This window comes from Curcuma longa, chromosome 21 (assembly GCF_044706935.1).
Source record: "Curcuma longa cultivar G26 ecotype Majalengka, Jawa Barat chromosome 21, ITB_CL_G26_1.1, whole genome shotgun sequence".
In the NCBI taxonomy this organism is placed as follows: Eukaryota; Viridiplantae; Streptophyta; class Magnoliopsida; order Zingiberales; family Zingiberaceae; genus Curcuma; species Curcuma longa.
This window is the reverse complement of record NC_133881.1, coordinates 9,754,049-9,771,801: the sequence shown is the minus strand read 5'-3', so window position 1 is coordinate 9,771,801 and position 17,753 is coordinate 9,754,049. Positions and strand designations below refer to the sequence as shown.

The 17,753-nt window shown below is 39.7% G+C and overlaps 1 pseudogene; it reads right to left on the bottom strand.

The window, feature by feature from the left end:
* Window positions 1–8,906: 8,906 nt before the first annotated feature.
* On the bottom strand, window positions 8,907–10,051 carry LOC141815156 (putative xyloglucan glycosyltransferase 2; annotated as a pseudogene).
* Between the last annotated feature and the right edge of the window lie 7,702 nt (window positions 10,052–17,753).

The window sequence follows — 17,753 nt, the reverse complement described above, 5'->3', positions numbered from 1 at the left end:
ATTTCTCACAAAATTTGACGAACCCTTTGTATATAAAGAGGTTAGTGGGAGTGTGATCGTATTCTTGTGATTATATGTTGATAACATATTAATGATAGGAAATGATATGTCTGTTCTGCAGTCAGTCAAACTATGATTAGTCAAATGCTCTCCATGAAAGACATGGGAGAAGCGATCTATATCCTTGAGGTTAAGATCTATAGAGATAGATCGAAGAGGTTACTTGGTCTTTCGCAATCTACATAAATAGACAAGGTGCTACAGTGGTTTAGCATGCTTGAATCCAAGAAATGTTACATACCTATCAGGCATGGGGTTCACCTTTCGAAGTCTACGTGTCCACGGACAAAAGATGAGAGGATTTACATGAGTAAGATTCCTTATGCTTCAGCAATAGGATCTATTATGTATGCTATAATGTGTACGAGGCCTGATATATCATGTGCTTTGAGTGTCACGAGCATATATCAGTCAGATCCAAGAATGGATCATAGGGCGGCTGTCAAGATAATCCTTAAGTACTTACGAAAAACTAAGGATATGTTCTTGGTATATAAAGATGGTGATATGGTTACACGCGGGTATACTGATGCCAGCTACCAGACAAACAAGGATGATTCCAAGTCACAGTCTGGGTACATATTCACTTTAAATTATAGCACAATAAGTTAGAAGGATTTCAAATAAGTCACTATTGCATTGTGAAGCAATAAACGGGATTTAGATCAGGAAGTTCATCACTAAATTTAGAGTAGTTCCAACCATTGTTAAAACATTACTTGTTTACTGCGACAATAATAGAGCAATCGTGCAGGCAATGGAACCTAGATCTCACCATCGATCTAAGCATGTGCTTTGGCGATATCAATTGATCAAAAAGATCATCAGTAGAAGAGAAATACAAATCGAGAAGATTTTCATTGAAAGAAACCTTGCCGATCCTTAAATTTCCACCTCAAAGTAAGTTTGAGGAACACATAGAGACGCATGAGATTGGATACCATGGTGATTGACCTTAGGACAAGTGAGAATTTGTTATATTTGAGAGGTGTTCTAAGGCAATTGCCTTACGATTATACTATTTATTGGATAAATAGCAATTCACTATTTGAGTGCATATTTTCTATGTGTTTGATTAAATCTTAAACTCATTTACTGAATGTCCGCAATACGATTCATAGCATGAGAGAATTTGTGATTGAATCACAACTAGTGAACATCTTTACATGTACAATTATGAATGTATTGAAATTATCCCTTGTCGAGAAATTGATGAGCACGAACGTCATCGATTTTGTTGAGACTAACACATGTTAAACTCTTTGGTTTGCTAAGCAGCTATTCTCATTGGCAAGAGTTTCCTTTAACTTGCGGTATTCAAGTCACCTTGGTCATGGATGCTTAATTTTGACATCTTAAGCAAACATTTCTGAGGAGGTGTGTATCCGGGATGATTGGGTATAAGTTGAAGTGGCTAAAGGTGTTTGAATAGCCCACAGAGGATTCATCGCTCTTTGTAAAAAGAGACGTATACCCTACGGCCGCTTGTTAGGATTGTTACTGAAAGTCATTAACTAAAGCATCACATGTCAAGAGTATGACACTTTTGGACACATGTACAAGTAATTAGAGAATCCATCGAATAATAAGTAGTTGGGCTAGGTGTGACGTAGTCAACCTAGGCGGACAGACACATATACACTATGTCATGAACCAAGCGGGTATAAGACGGTGAAGAAATGATACACATTTTATTATAGTTGTCGAAGGATTTAAAAATAGTTCTAGAATCAAATTCAAATTTTTTGATCAATTGGGGGTTATGATGTATTATTAGGACTCACAATTATGACCGTCTTCATAATTAATGATTAATTACGGACGAGCAACATAACCGGAAACCTATTGAATCACATGCACTATAAGTTCTTCAAAGGATTTAAAATGAGTTTAAAATTAGATTTACGAGAGAAATAAAGTCTGGTTAGATCAGATAAAGATAAAATAATGAGCTTCATCTTATGAAGATGAAATAAACAAAACTGGTTTGGTTCAAATCGGAGGTGGTTTGATTATTGAACTAAACGATTTAATTTTGAACCAAATTGAACCAACTTAGTTTGGTTCATGATGGAATATATTTTAGTAAATCAAAAGTAATGAGGGGCTTCATCTTATGAAGACGAAATGAACAAAACTGATTTAGGTCAAATCGGAGATCGTTTGATTATTGAACCAGGTGATTTAGTTTTAAACCAAAATAAACTCGGTTTGCTGCAGTACTTGGTTCAATCCGATTCACTACAGTAGCAATTTAGTTGAACCTGTTTCAAGCCTAAAATCCTGATTTTCTCTTCTCTTTGCTCGGCCGCCACATGCACAGGGGGATCGCAATCCCGCATCTATCGGCGACCCAGTTTCCTCGCGCGACATCCTTCTCCACAATCGCTTCTGCCGACATTAAACTTGAGAGAATCATGTTTTCAAAGGAAGCCAACCTCATGGAAGAGCTCGGAGAACAAAACCCTAAATCGTGATTCTTGGTTGCGATTTTTAGCTCTCGGCCTTCTCTTGCACGCCGCCCTACCCATCGCGTTTTTCACGAGCACTACCTGACGTAAGCTTTGTCGCCGGCAGGAGACAAGGAAACAGAGACTCTCCGCGAGCTCTGCCAGCCAGGAGAAGAGAGGTGAGGTCGTGCTTCTTCCCGATCTTGGTGTCGTCTCTTGCTCCTCCCGACCGCGTGAAGGAGGAGGCCGCCCCGTCGCACCTCCCTCTTCGCTTGAGCACAGCGGATGATTGGTCGCATGATATTCCTTGTTCACGATCAAGTTTCTTTCAGAGGCACTGACCATGAGAAGTGCTCTCCCCAATCGGAAAACCAGAGCGCACTATGGTAGCTGTGGCTCTTGCAGTTGACCACCTGAAGAAAGGATCCCAGTTGTCGTCTTCTTGTCGGTTCACTGTCGGCCTTCCTCTTGGGGTTTCTCCCACGTGTGGCCGACCGCAAGAAAAGAAGAAAAGAGTTCCGCCTCTCTTCTTCCTTTTCCCAGCTCTTACTTTTTCCTGTGAGGAATACGACGCTGCCTTCTCCCATTATCGGCAATGAAAAGAGGGAAACTTAGATAGTATTTTCTTCCAAACAGCTTGTCCCACATACAACCGAGAATGTGGGCCTTCCAACCGCTGGTGCTCCTGTGAAGAGTTGTTGCTGGCCATCGATGAATTGTTCATCGTGGACAGTTGCTATCGAAAAGGAAACAATGTTGATGGCTCCTGTCAAGAGTTATCTAGCCGCTGTTGATCAACACCGATCATTTGACGACCATCTACCATCTTTGCCGAAACTTGTGTAGCTTCCGTAGAATTGTTCCATCAACGCTGGAAAGATTCTAGTCATTTGTCCCAAATTGGCAGTCAAAGGTTGACCATCAAAAACTACATCGAGAATACGATTGTCGGTGATAGTTAGAAAGCCCCAAAAAATGGTCGCAACAAACATTGCTGCGTGTTTTTTAGAATTAGAGTTTTCTCTCAAATTAGTCATTATCATTCGTCGATTAGTACCAAAGACGGTGTGCAACTCGTGGCTTCGGAAGCCGTCCAGACGGGAGCTTAATGTGGATCACCAGCAAAAGCAAAACTTCGACAAGGGTCGCTCAATTGATACCATTCCCGCTGAGCGTCATACGCTAGGTACATGTAGAATATTTATTATTCTAAAATTTTAGATTTCCAGTTATGTCATGTACATGTTGTATCCTGTATGTGTGTGTTGCAAGTATTGTAATAATTAAGTTTATTTTTTCTTCCGCTGCGCACGTTTGTGAAATGTGTAAACACGCACAACACACCGGGATGATCCCAACATTTACATGTTTCACAAATGTGTGCAGCGAAAGAAAAATTAATAATTACAACTAATTCTTATAACACTTACAACACACGCATGCAAGAAATGACAAGTACAAGACATAACTAGAAATTAAAATTTTAAGAATAACATTTATTCTAAGTATACCTGATAGATGCCATGGAATGGGATTGGAATCAATCGAACGACTCTATTAAAGCTCTGCCTCTACCAGTGATCCGCACCAAGCTCTCGTCTGGACGGCTTCCCAAGCTATGAGTCGTGTCATCGTCTTCAGTACTAGTCGACGATAGGCTACAGTCGAGACAAGAGAAAACTCTAATATTGGAAAATACGCAACAACATATGTCATGAGTTTTTTGGAACTTTCTAACTATTGTTGGCAATCTTATTCTCGATGTAGATTTTGGTGGTCAACCTTTGACTGTAGATATAGGGCAAACGGTTGGAAACCCTTTCTGGCGAAGATGGAACGATCTCCAGAAGCTTCACAAGCTTCCACAGAGATGGTAGATAGCCTTCAGACAATCAGGGATGATCGACAGTGACTGGACAACTCTTCCCAAGAGCTATCAATGGTGTTTCTTCTCCAGGGTTGCTGTCCACGGGAAAGAACAAGCTGCCATCCACAAGAATCACAAGCTGCTGTCCATAGGAAGCACAAGTTGTCGTCCACAAGAAAAACAAGCTACTGTCCACAAGAACACACAAGCTATCGCCCACAAGAAGCACAAGTTGTCGTCCATGGGATTCATGGCTGTCGATGTCCATCATTGGTTGGTGTTTCACTTCCTCCTCCGGCGGTCAGTGATACAACCCACAACTAGTGTCACGAGTGAACCTCAAATTAAAATTTATAATCGAAAACCCTTAGCTCACAAACAAATGAAGTATAGGGGCCACGAGTTGTATTTTTCCAAGGACTAGTAAAGAGTTGTATGAATTAAGCTAGGATATCGTTCTTTTTGGGTTTTTTCTATATAAATGGGAATTTGATGTTTTCAAAGAAATGTAAATGAAAGAAACAAATGCAAGAATAAAAGCTTGATATTAAAACCTAGCAAACACAAATACAAAAATCAAAGAACATGGATTGCTAACAAACTGAAATTCTGGTACAAGATTCAGCGAATAATACGAACAATGAGATTATTATACTAACTTGATCTGATCATGCATGAAATTAAGTTTTCAACAGATTCTAAACTTGACCAAACACCAAAACATAAAACAAGATACTAGATAAGCAAAGAACTGAAACTAAATGAAAGGAATAGAATTGCAAGGAACAGAAACTCAAAAGATCCAATCTCAATTGCAACATAACTAATGCATCATCCACAAACCTACATTCTGATACAAAACATGAATCTGATACGTAACAATAATTCCTTTGAACAGAACATTAACCACAGAGACAAATTCAGCCGAATGAATGAATCTAATGGACCTAAACAATCCAAAACAAACTAATCAAGAATGATGAATTAATCAAACAAATTGAATTCGATAATAGTTTTGAATGTCAAATGTTCAGAAACAGAAACAGAATAACATGACAGAAATGACATTAATAGCAGAAATAGAAATTAGAAATGCTTCAGATATCGAATCTTCCCTCCACAAATCAAATCCAATCTAGCCGTCACACTAGATCTGATCTATGATAAAAAATCTAGAGAACAACACTCAGCTCAGGCTTAGAGGATTCATCAACCGGATTGTATCAGAGGAAATCAGAAACCCTCATAACTCCTCAGAACAGAGCCGATCCAGATTAAGGTCATCAGCTGGAGATCCTTCGAATCGTGATGAATGAAATGCTCAGGAACCTTTAATAATCTTCAGAGAACCCCTCTAAATGGTTTGATTGCTCCGATTAGGGTAGATCGACGATAATCCAGTTGAAATTCTCGGCGGTAAAGACAATCTGATGAAACCCTCAACGGAAGAATCCAACTCCAATTGACTCCCAATCTGAGTTTGTGATCATCTCTGGAAGCTGGGGATTGATTTGGAAGGAGAAAAACTCGACGATCGCTGCTCTAAATCTAAGAAACAGAGGAACGAATGAACGAAGAAGATGCTGCTACAGGGAAAAATCCCCGCGACAAAACACTGTAGCATTCTCGTTATAACGGGATTTGAAAAACACTGTTCACAGTCAGCTCGATCCCCGGCTGGACTCGACCCGAGTCAGCCTTTTCAAGTTGACCCACTTTAGCCATTTTAGCTCCAATTAGACCGATTTCAGCTCCAATCGAACCCAAATCTTGATCATGAAGTTTTGGGACTATCAATTTGACCAATTTTGGCTTGACTCGGCTCAATTTGTCTCGATCATGGTTCAATTTGGACCCTACAAATAATCAAGCTCAATTAATACAAAATTAACCGTTAAACCACAGAAATTAGGATTAATCATCCAAATATTCAACAAATCATAATTGCAATCAATTCATGTCATTTAGCATTTTATTTTGATGTAGAAATCCAAATTTAATCCATAAAATGTAGTAAAATCCTAACCCATCAGTCAGCTATCCACCGAAAAATTTAGCTGTTAGCGTCAACGCCAACCGAAGCTTAGGTTTTCTTCTTCCCTTCTGTCAGTTGGAAACCATCAGGAGAAGTCAGGCTGCCAAGCGTCCAATGCTGGGCTATCCGATCAAGAGAAAAGAAGAGGAAACACGAGAGGTCAGTAGCACACTAGGTTTTCTTCCTTCTCCGTGGTTGGCGACGGAGTTTGCCCAAGGAAGAATCTGATCGGGATCGGAGAGGAAACAACCGGGCTATTTAAAAAAAGGAAGAAGAATTGTGATTTTAAGGTAGAGAAATTGCCATTTGGAGATGGGCGGCACGGCTGCCTTTCCATAAGAAATCGCGATTGGAGAGGTTTCAGAAACGTGTACAGTGAAAATATACAAATAATTAAGCTAATTATTATCACAATACATGCATGGCAAAATAGGAAATAACATGTATAAGAATGCCAGGAAATTAAAATTTTACAGAAAATTAAATTATTCTGCACGTACCTTTTTGATGACGTTTGAGTAGGATTGGTATCAATTGAGCAGTCCTTCGTCGAAGTCCCGCCTCTACTGGTGATCCACACCATGCTCTCGTCTAGAACGGCTTTGAAAGCCACGAGTTACATCATCGTCTTCGGTACTAGCCGATGATCGATGATGATAGAATCGAGAGAAGCCTTATATATTCCAGAAATCATGCAACAACGTTTGTCGCATGTAGTTTTTGATGATCAACCATTGACTGTCGATAATGTATTTTCAATGATCAACCTTTAATGAATTTAGGATAAATGGTCGAAAACTCTTTTCGTAGATGATGAAATAATATTCTAGTCACTTCACAAGCTCCCGCGAAAATGATCGATAGTCGTCGGATGACTAAAGATTGATCAACAACGATTGGATAGCTCTTCACAAGAGTTGTCAATGAGGTTTCTTCTCTGACAGTGATTATCCTCGATGAACACTTCACCGGCCAACGGTTGACCCTTCACAAGAGCACCGGCGGCTAGAACATAAACTCCGACCAGCAGCTATAGTAGCTCCGGCGGTGGAGAACATGTTTGCTCCGGGAAGAAGCCAAAATAGGCGGCCTTTTCTTTTCTCACAACCTCTATTTGATGGGAAAACAGGGGCCAAAACCAAGTGCAGAATTCTCCGGCGGTCTTACGGCCAACTCTGGGCATCTCGCAATCAGGGAAGAAAAGGAAAAATGTGCGCTCGGCTAACTCCAGTCTGCTTCCTTCGGACGGCTTGCGGCTAACTCCAGGTTCGCAATTAGGAAGGAACAAGGTTGCGCTTCCCCATCAATCTTGTGGTCGCCGAACCATGTGTGAGAAAGAAGGAGGAGATCGCGGCGACCATTAGAATTGTCGACAAGAATAGTCGGCTAGGCGCGAATCTCCATAGCCGGGAGGGTCTCCGGATAGAGGAAGCGGCGCCCTCTGGCTCTTTGGCTCTCCTCCTCGCGCGGGCAGAAGTAGAAGAAGGTGACAGTGCGAAAGCTAAAAATGCACTAGGGTTTTCTCTTCCCATCGCTTCTCCAGCGGTCGGCGAGCAGAGCACGACGGCGCGGTGACTCAGCAATTATCGATCATCCCTTTTTGCTAAGGTTTTGGTCGCAATCCCTTGTGAGGATATCCGACCTTGTGGTGTCGGGCACGATCGAGTGGATCGAAGAAGGAAACCAGGGCTAAAATCGGTTTAGCCTTTACTGTTGTGAACCAAACCGGACTGCAGCAAACCAGACCGACTTAGCATTTAATCGGGTTTAGGTTTGGTTTAGACCTAAATCGCTTGGTTCAATAACCAAACGACCTCCGATTTGACCCAAATTAGTTTTGTTCATTTCATCTTCACAAGATGAATCTCTCGTCATCTCTTTCATTTTGTCAAAATATCTTTCATCATGAATCAAACCAAGTTGGTTCAATTTGGTTCAAAACTAGATCATTTGGTTCAATAACCAAATGACCTCTGATTTGAATGAAATCAATTTCGTTCATTTCATCTTCATAAGATAAATTCCATCATTTTGTCCTTTGTCTGGTCCAACCAGACTTTATTTCTCTCATTCTAAGAATCTAATTTTCAAACTCGTTTTAAATCCTTCGAAGAACTTGTAGTGCGTGTGACCCAATAGGTTCTCAATTATGTTGGTCGTCCGTAATTAACTATTAATTACAGAACGATCATGAGTGACACCTAATAGTACATCATGATCTTCAATTGATCAAAAAATCAATGATTGATTCTAAAATAATTTCTAAACCCTTCAGCAGCTACAATGAAATGTGTCTCGTTCCTTTCACCGTCTTATACCCGCTTGGTTCAGGACATGGTCTATATGTGTCGGTCCCCACTAGGCTGACTACGTCACACCTAGTCCAAGCTTGCTTTCTTATCCTGTGGATTCAAGTTACTTGTACATGTGTCCAAGGAATCGTCCTATCCTAAAAAGATCAACTTCCAAGCATATATACATTGTAGCGCCTCGATCATACCATGAAGTGTGGAATGGTGTGCTTGAGGAAATCAAGATTGGGCTGGAAGTCAGCATCAAATATCGCGACGAACTCATAGTCCTTAACGTATTCACAGCTCATAGCGGACTTGAGATTTCCAGCCTTGTAACCGGTCCTCACCGACCGATGTCGGTACACTATGTTTACACCTCTTTGACTCCATTTGGAAACTTCAGTGCTGATGAGTAGCTGGATGGTCTCATCATCTGAATCGTCGAGCACTTGAATCAGAAATCGATCTCTAGGCCAATCAATTTCGCAAACCGCATAGATCGATTGCTCATACACCTGAATCAATCCAATCAAAGTACTAATTACTAGTCATTCCATTGCTCTCAATCGAAAAAGCTGCATTTATTTATTTATTTTCTTTATGTTTGGCAAGAAGTAGTAGAAGAGATCTTTACCTCTCTCTCATTACGCATAGGAATTTGGACAAGAACCATAGGGTACTTGTAGCCATCGCCTTCTTTGAAAGGGTCCCCTTCAACCTTTGGTTTGATCTTTTTCAATCTGATCCAGAAGCACCCAAAGCACAACAGCCTGTCCAGAGACTGTATGATGAACAAGACTATGCACATCAGCATTTGGATTGGGTAAGCAATGTAGTTAGCTCGGAAGGAAAGCCATGAGAGATAGGCAGAGTGGATCCACCCCTAGATCTCGATCGCCTCCGGCAAATGCAATTCTGGTTGCCGGAAGTGCCACCGGTTCCAGTATGCAACGAGCTCGAATGCCAGTGCGACCAGGGAGAAGAACAAGAAGCCCTTGATTAGCTTCAGGAGCAAATGGGGCTTTTCAGAAGCATCAACGCGCCGATGGGAAACCAACATGTCTCCGACCACTCCCGACAGCGCCCACAGCAACGCTGCAGCCGAGGCAAGGCGGCCGGCGGCGTGGTGGGCCTTGAGGAGCAGCACCCAGGTGAACTGCTTAGCGTTCTTGCCGTTGCCCTTGTTCATGGCGGGGAACGCTTCGTCGTCGCAACCGCCGGTGGCTGCGATCTCGAGAACGGAGTAGTAAGGGTTCTCCATCGTCACCACCACCGGCGTGCCCTTCTGCTGCTGCTGCCGCTTCTCCATCGCCCACCACCTGGAAAAACCCGACCTTGAAGCCATTGCAGAAGCTATCAAAGCTTCCAGATCAATCAACGCGCCATTACTACAAAAACCTGCCATCAAAATTCGACTTTTAAGCGGGAGATTCAGCAATACAGCCCAGATTCAAGCATTTTGGAGCACATGCAGCAATTGAGACACAAAGGAACAATAACAAAAGGGGCAGCTGGGATTAGGGTTTGTTCCTATTGAGATCCGCTTCTGGACCAAGCGGCTAGCTCGCTCTACAGCACCTCGAGCGGGTTAGCTTGAACGGCGACGAAGATGAGGGAGGAGGAGAATCCTGCAAGAAAGAAGCACGTGAGATGGAGGGCCAGGGGTTCTCCGGCGCGACCACTCCGATACCTAAGTTAGCGACTGAGGAAGGAGAAGAAAAGCGAGAACAGAGAAAGCTAGAGAGTAATGTTATGAGCGTACCTTCCTCAGCATGAACGCTAACCTTTTATGTGTGTTGAAGGCATGATGTCACATCGTCGATGTGATTGGAGGGGTTCCATCACCGTTATGAATGTGTCAGTGGGTATGGTATGACCGGCGGATATGTCATTTCGCTGACTTGTATTAAAGAGGAAGTCCCGTCAGGCACGTGCCTCATTAAGGAGAGCATGGGGAACATTCATAACTAATGATGGAGGGAGTGACCCTTGGAAAATGGAGAAGACCCCGGTGATGTATCTGAAGAAGATCTGGCGGGTGTGGCGTCTTATCGAATGGACGCGGCTCGGAGACGAGCCGAACGGGCGGTTCAGTTCGGTGGCGAGCCGAATAGCCGAAGGTGGTGGGGCCTTGCACTTAGTTGTATGGCCCTGACGGAGAACCGAAATACGTGGGGTTGGAGAGCTGGCGTAGAGGGAGTGGCCTTGAAGGGTTGAGGTGCAGATCCGAGTGGAGGAGTTGGCTCGGGTAAGACTGTCCTAACTTCAAGAGATAGGTCCGACCTATTGCTAGGAACCTCCCACGGACTTGATTGACCACGCCTGAACCCTGGCGTCCATAACAGGGTTCCTGACCTCCCTTGCTGGCTAATCTTCTATGTGGAAGGATCGAGGGGAAAGGTATCTACAGTTGTAAAGCTTGGAAGTTGAAAGCAAGTGGAGGAAGGAATCAATCAATGGGTCTTAAAACGACACTATGGTCGGCTGCTTCAAAACTTACCATGGTTGAAATCTGAAGGAAATCTCAACTCACGTTGCAGCAAAATCTTAACTCAAGCCAACAGGAATCTGCGGAGCTCCAGGAAATGACCAATGTTAAGATTAAACGCAGTAGACGTATTGCAGAAAAGAGGTGGCGAGTGGAGATTTACCAAGATTAAACGCAGTAGACGTATTGCAGAAAAGAGGTGGCGAGTGGAGATTTACCAGGGGATGCGAGAAAAATGGTTACTTTTTGAAGAAGCAAGAACAGAACTTTTACACTGCAAGAAACAAGGTAGCGAATGCTTTTGGAATGCAAAGGATCAGACTTGTATATTTCTATATCTTTTTGATTTTTTACGATCTTTTCAAGAACTCTCTTTGACTCTTTCAATAACTACTTGTGTTTTTCCTTAAAAAAAAAGATTAAAATGCAAAAGAAAACTTTGTAAATATAATAATAGTAATAATGTGGATTATGCAAATTGCCAAACTTTTTTATTCGTCTAATATTTTTGTAAATTGAACAGAAGGTCATCCATTTTGCAATACCATATTAGAGGAGCTAGTATGAATCTTTGTAGCAGTAGCATGGTTGTAGTTAAGCATCGTTCTGTTATAAGTTGGAAAACATTAATATTATAATTCGATAAATCAAAAATAGATTATGTTGAATGTCAATTAAGTTTCAATTGGGTTAGGTAATTATGATGGTATCTTTTATTTCGGAAGGAGGCATGTCTTAATCATGGATACTAATTTCACTAAATTAATCATGGTTAATTGGCCTGACAGAACACAGTCCAATTCCAACATGAAAAGAACTAAATAGCCTTTAACTAAATAGCCTTTTAAAGAAGACAAAAAAAAAAGTAAAATTAAATTAACAGTATGGTCTTATAGTTGATCACAAATTAAATGTTCTCCTTTTAATTGGCCTGTTGAGATTAACATGGGCCTTATTAGTTGGTATTATTAAGATAATTTTTCTAATGGAAGCTTAATTATTGAGTGAGAACTTGATCAAAAATTCTATATAAGATAATCATGTCGATTAGGACTTTTTAATTTGGATATATTAATCGTGTTCCTCGAATAAATAAAATATGATATTAAAAATAATTTTATGAAATATAAATTTATATATTTAAAAAAAAGTTATGTAAAAAAGAAAGTATTAATATTTTTTTCTTAAAAAAATTATAAAAGATCTATTTAAATTTTATTAGTCATATTTCAGATTAAATTAAATCTAATAATTAATTACTCAGCACGAGATTTAATAAAATACATTGTTTGATCAGCTACTAAAAAATCATACTTAACCTAATCTAATGATGTTTTTTTTAAAAAAAATGATAATCCCAGTAGCCACATCTATGGGGGTGGTCGGCCCGGTCCCACAGAAGTTTCCCACCGACCACCAGAGTAATCTAATGATGTTTTAGCTAAACCTAGTCGTTGGCTAGCTATTTAATCAAATGGATTAAATAATCATTGATTAGATAGCATCGTGAAAGCAAAACTTCAACTACAAGCCGCGTTTAAACGTCAAAATTAATCTACCATCCTCATGCAACACGTTTAGACAGTGAAGTCCTATAAACGTAATTAATTTATTCAAGAATGGCACTCTCGTCCGACATTTTATCTCGTAAAGGATCCGATTATATTATATTATATTATATATATATATATATATATACAAGATTGATATCTTGCGCGATGAGTTTACGCGACTCCTGCGCGACATCTGACGTGGCGAGGAGTTTCACTATTCATCTCCGTGGCGCGATAAACGGACGGCTGCGGTTTCACGCGATTCGGCCGTGGACGGCGGGGATCGATCGCGCACGAGTCGGGCAGGATAAGTCGCACAGTATATCAAATCTATATATATATATATATATATATATATATATTGTTTATATATAAACAGCAACGTTCTTATTAACGTGGCATCATGAACAGTAGTTACATTCACGAATTTTTTTATATGAATAATCCTGTTTATTAAAAAAAGAAAATACTGGTATTAGTCGAATGTCACCGTATGATTCTACTTGATAGATGCACTCGAGACTTAATAATCTAGTTGAACTCAATCATTCGAGTGCGGCTGAGTGTTTTGGTACTAAGGAGCATAAATAACTACTTTATTACCTTTATCGATGATCATTCATTATATAGATAGGTATATTTAATGAAATATAAATCTGAAATCTTTGAAAAGTTTAAAAAAATCATAAATGAAGTAGAGAAACAACTTGACAAAAGAATTAAGATACTTCGATCTGATTAAGATGGTGAATACTTAAGTTAGGAGTTTTAGGATTATCTAAGAGACAATGGAATACTGTCTTAATGGACTCCGTTGTATACACCTCAATATAATGGTGTATTTGAGAGGTGAAACTGAACCTTATTAGACATGGTAAGGTCAATGATGAACCATGCATATCTTCCTAAATCCTTTTGGGATTACGCACTCTACACTGCTGCTTACTTGCTAAATAGAGTCTCGACTAAGGCTGTCTTTGCTACTCCATATGAGATATGGAATAGTAAGAAATCTCACTTATCTTACTTAAAGGTACGGGGTTGTCCTGCTTATGTGAAGAGGATTATATCAAATAAGTTGGAAGCTAAATCTAATAAATGTCTATTTGTTGGATAATCTAAGGAAACGAGGGGTTACCAATTCTATCGTCCCATAGACCAAAAAGTGTTTGTTTCAAGGCATGTTGTGTTCCTAGAGAAAAAGTTTCTCCCGCAGGAGAACAGTGGGAGTAGAGTCGAACTTAATGAAGTTCAAGAGACTCAAGTAGACATTGAAGAGACACCTAATCAAGAACCACAACCAATTACTCATAGTGATGAGCCATCGGATAAGCTTTTAGAGACACAACCTCTTTGAAAATCTAGTAGGACACGTAATATTTTAGAGAGATATGAATTTTTCATAAGTGAATTGAAAGATGTGTTACTCATTGAAGATGAGGAACCTGTTGGTTATGAAGAAGTTCTGAAAAGTTCAGAAAGGGATAAATGGTTAACAGTCATGAAGTCGAAAATAGATTACATGTATAAAAACTAAGTTTGAAACTTGGTTGACCCACCTGAGGGCATTAAGCCTATTGGGTGCAAGTGGATTTTCAAGAAGAAAATTGACATGAATGGTAATGTGATTAATTATAAAGCTAGACTAGTAGCAAAAGGATATCATCAGAAGCAAGGAATTGACTATGATAAAACTTTTTCACCAGTAGTTATGCTTAAATCCATTCAGATACTTCTTGTCATAGCTACTCATTATGACTATGAGGTATGACAGATGGATATGAAAATAGCTTTCCTTAATGGGAGTCTGTTTGAGGATGTGTATATGATACAACTCGAAGGTTTCATATTCGTCGATAAAAGTAAAGTATGCAAGCTTTAGTGATCCATTTATGGATTGAAGCAAGCATTTGGGAGTTGGAATATCTATTTTGATGAGATAATCAAAGAGTTTGATTTCTCATAAAATCCTGACAAATCCTGTGTGTACAAGAAGGTTAGTGGGAGTGCGATCGTATTTCAGGTGTTATATGTTAATGACATATTACTAATAAAAAATGATGTGTCTATTCTACAATTAGTTAAATTATGGTTATCCAAAAGGCTCTCTATAAAAGACATGAGAGAAGCAATCTATATCTTAGGGATTAAAATCTATAGAGATAGATCGAAAATGTTACTTAGTCTTTCGCAGTGTATATATATAAACAAGGTGCTAAAATAGTTTAGCATGCTTGAATCTAAGGTTACATACCCATTAGACATAGGGTTCACCTTTCGAAGTCTATGTGTCCACGGACAGAAGACGAAAGGAATTGCATGAGTAAGATTTCTTATGCTTCGACAATAGGATCTATCATGTATTCTATTATATGTACAAGGCCAGATGTATCATATGCTCTAAGTGTCACAAGTAGATATTAGTCAAATCCAAGAATGGATCATTGGGCGACTGTCAAGACAATCCTTAAGTACTTACGAAGAGCTAAAAATGTGTTCTTAGTATATGAAAATGATGATATGGTTACACGCGGGTATACTGATGCCACTTTTAAACAGCCAAGGATGATTCCAAGTCACAATCTGGATATATATTCACTTTGAATGGTGACGCAATAAGTTAGAAGAGTTCCAAACTAGACATTGTTGTCGATTCTATCACAGAGGCAGAATACATTATAGCTTGTGAAGCAGCAAAGAAAGTAGTTTAGATCAGAAAGTTTATCACAGAACTTAGAGTGGTTCCAACCATTGTTGAAGCTGTTTACTGTAACAACAATGGAGCAATTGCATAGGCAAAAGAATCCAGGTCTCATCATTGATTCAAACATGTCCTTCGGCGTTATCATCTGATTAGAGAAATCATCAGTAGAATAGAAATACAAATCGAGATGATTCCCACCGAAAGGAACCTTGCAGATCATTTGACACAACATATACCTCAAAGTAAGTTTGAGGAACATATAGAGACATTTGGTATTGGATATCATGACGATTGACTTTAGGCCAAGTGGAAATCTGTTATATTTGAAAGGTGTCCTAAGGCAATCGCCTTACGATTGTACTATTTATTAAATAAATAAAATTTTACTATTTAAATGTATATTTTTATGTGTTTGATTAGATCTTAAACTTATTTACTAAATGTTCATAATACAATTCATGGCATGAGAAAATTTGTGATTGGATCACAACTTGTAAGCATTTCTACATATGTAATTATGAAAGTATTAAAAGTATCCCTAATCGATGAATTAATGAACATGGACGTCATCAACTCTATTGAGACTGACATATTTTAAACTTCTTGATTTATCAAGCGACTATTTTCACTAGTTGGAGACATTGGATGTTGAAAGTTAAACATGGATGCTAGTTAAAGGTAACTAGTTCATTGGAGTGAGCTGTCGTGAGACTTCATATGATTCTATATATATGTCAATGAAGATCTCAGTACAGCTTAAGTGCGAGTTTCCTTAGACTTGCGGTATTCAAGTCACCTTAGTCATGGAGGCTTATACTTTAACATTTTAAGCAAGCACCTCCGAGGAGGTGTGAACCCGGGATGATTGGGTATAAGTCGAAGTACCCGAAAGTGTTTGAATAGCCCACAGATGATTCACTGCTCTTTGTAAAAGAGATGTATACCCTACGGCCGCTTGTTTGAATTATTACTGAAAGTCTTTGGTCAAAGCATCACATGTCAATAGTATGATACTCTTGGACACATGTACAAGTAACTTGAATCCGCAAAACTAGAAAGTATGCTGAGGCTAGGTGTGACGTAGTCAGCCTAGTGGGGACTGACACACACAGACCATGTCCTGAACCAAGCGGGTATAAGACGATAAAAGGAATGAGGCACGTTTCATTATAGTTGCTGAAGGGTTTATAAATTATTCTAAAATTAGTTATTGATTTTTCGATCAATTGGAGATCATGACGTACTATTAGGTGTCACTTAGGATCGATCCGTAAATAAGAGTTAATTATAGACGATCAACATAATCTGAAACCTATTGGGTCACACGCACTATAAATTTCTTAGAAGGACTTAAAACGAGTTTGAGAATTAGATTCTTAGAACGAGAAAAATAAAGTTTGGTCAGACAAGACAAAGGTAAAATGATAGGTTTTATCTTATGAAGACGAAATAAACAAAATCAGAGATGGTTTGATTATTAAACCAAAGGATTCGATTTTGAACTAAAATTGAACCAACTTATTTTAGTTCATGATGTAAGATATTTTAGAAAAATAAAAGCAATGACGAGTTTCATCTTGAGAAGACGAAATAAACAAAATTTATTTGGGTCAAATCGGAGGTCGTTTGATTGTTGAATCAAATGTTTTGGTTATGAATCAAAATGGACCAAATCAAACCTAGTTAAAGTTGAACTAGACTAGATTGAACCCAGTTTAAGAAACCCTAGACTGGTTCAATTTTTCTCCGGTTCAGTTTCTTCCTCATGCGAGATCGCGCGCCTCTCTACTGTCGGCTACCATTGTGCAAAAGAGGAAAGTGATCTCCCCGATCGCCAGAAAAGGAAAGGGATCCATCTCTGCCTGTCGCGCGAGCAAAACAGGAAGGAGATCGTGATCGCATCTCCTCCATTCATCCACCTCACGTGCAAAGAAGGTAGGGATATGATTTCCTCCTTCCGATCGGCTAGCGTGCAAGGAAGGAAGGAGATCCCGGCTGATGTTAGGATTTGGATCTTTAAAAGGGAGCTTGCTGGTAGCCTGGTGATAATCGATTAAAGAACCCTAGCTGCTCCTCCTCCACTTGTCGTTGCTTCCTATCGATCGCGAGAGGAAAAGGGCCAGTCGCCGCTGTTCCTCTCTCTTCTCGGTCACTGGACCGCTATGGAAGCTTCTTCTAACTTCCCTACTAGCTGTCGGATCCTTGTGAAGAGTCACCGCTGGCCATCAAGGGGAGAGCTCGCCAAAGTCGCTATTGGTTCGTCGGAAAACTCCTTTTTTACGAAGCTACTGTCGAAACGAGG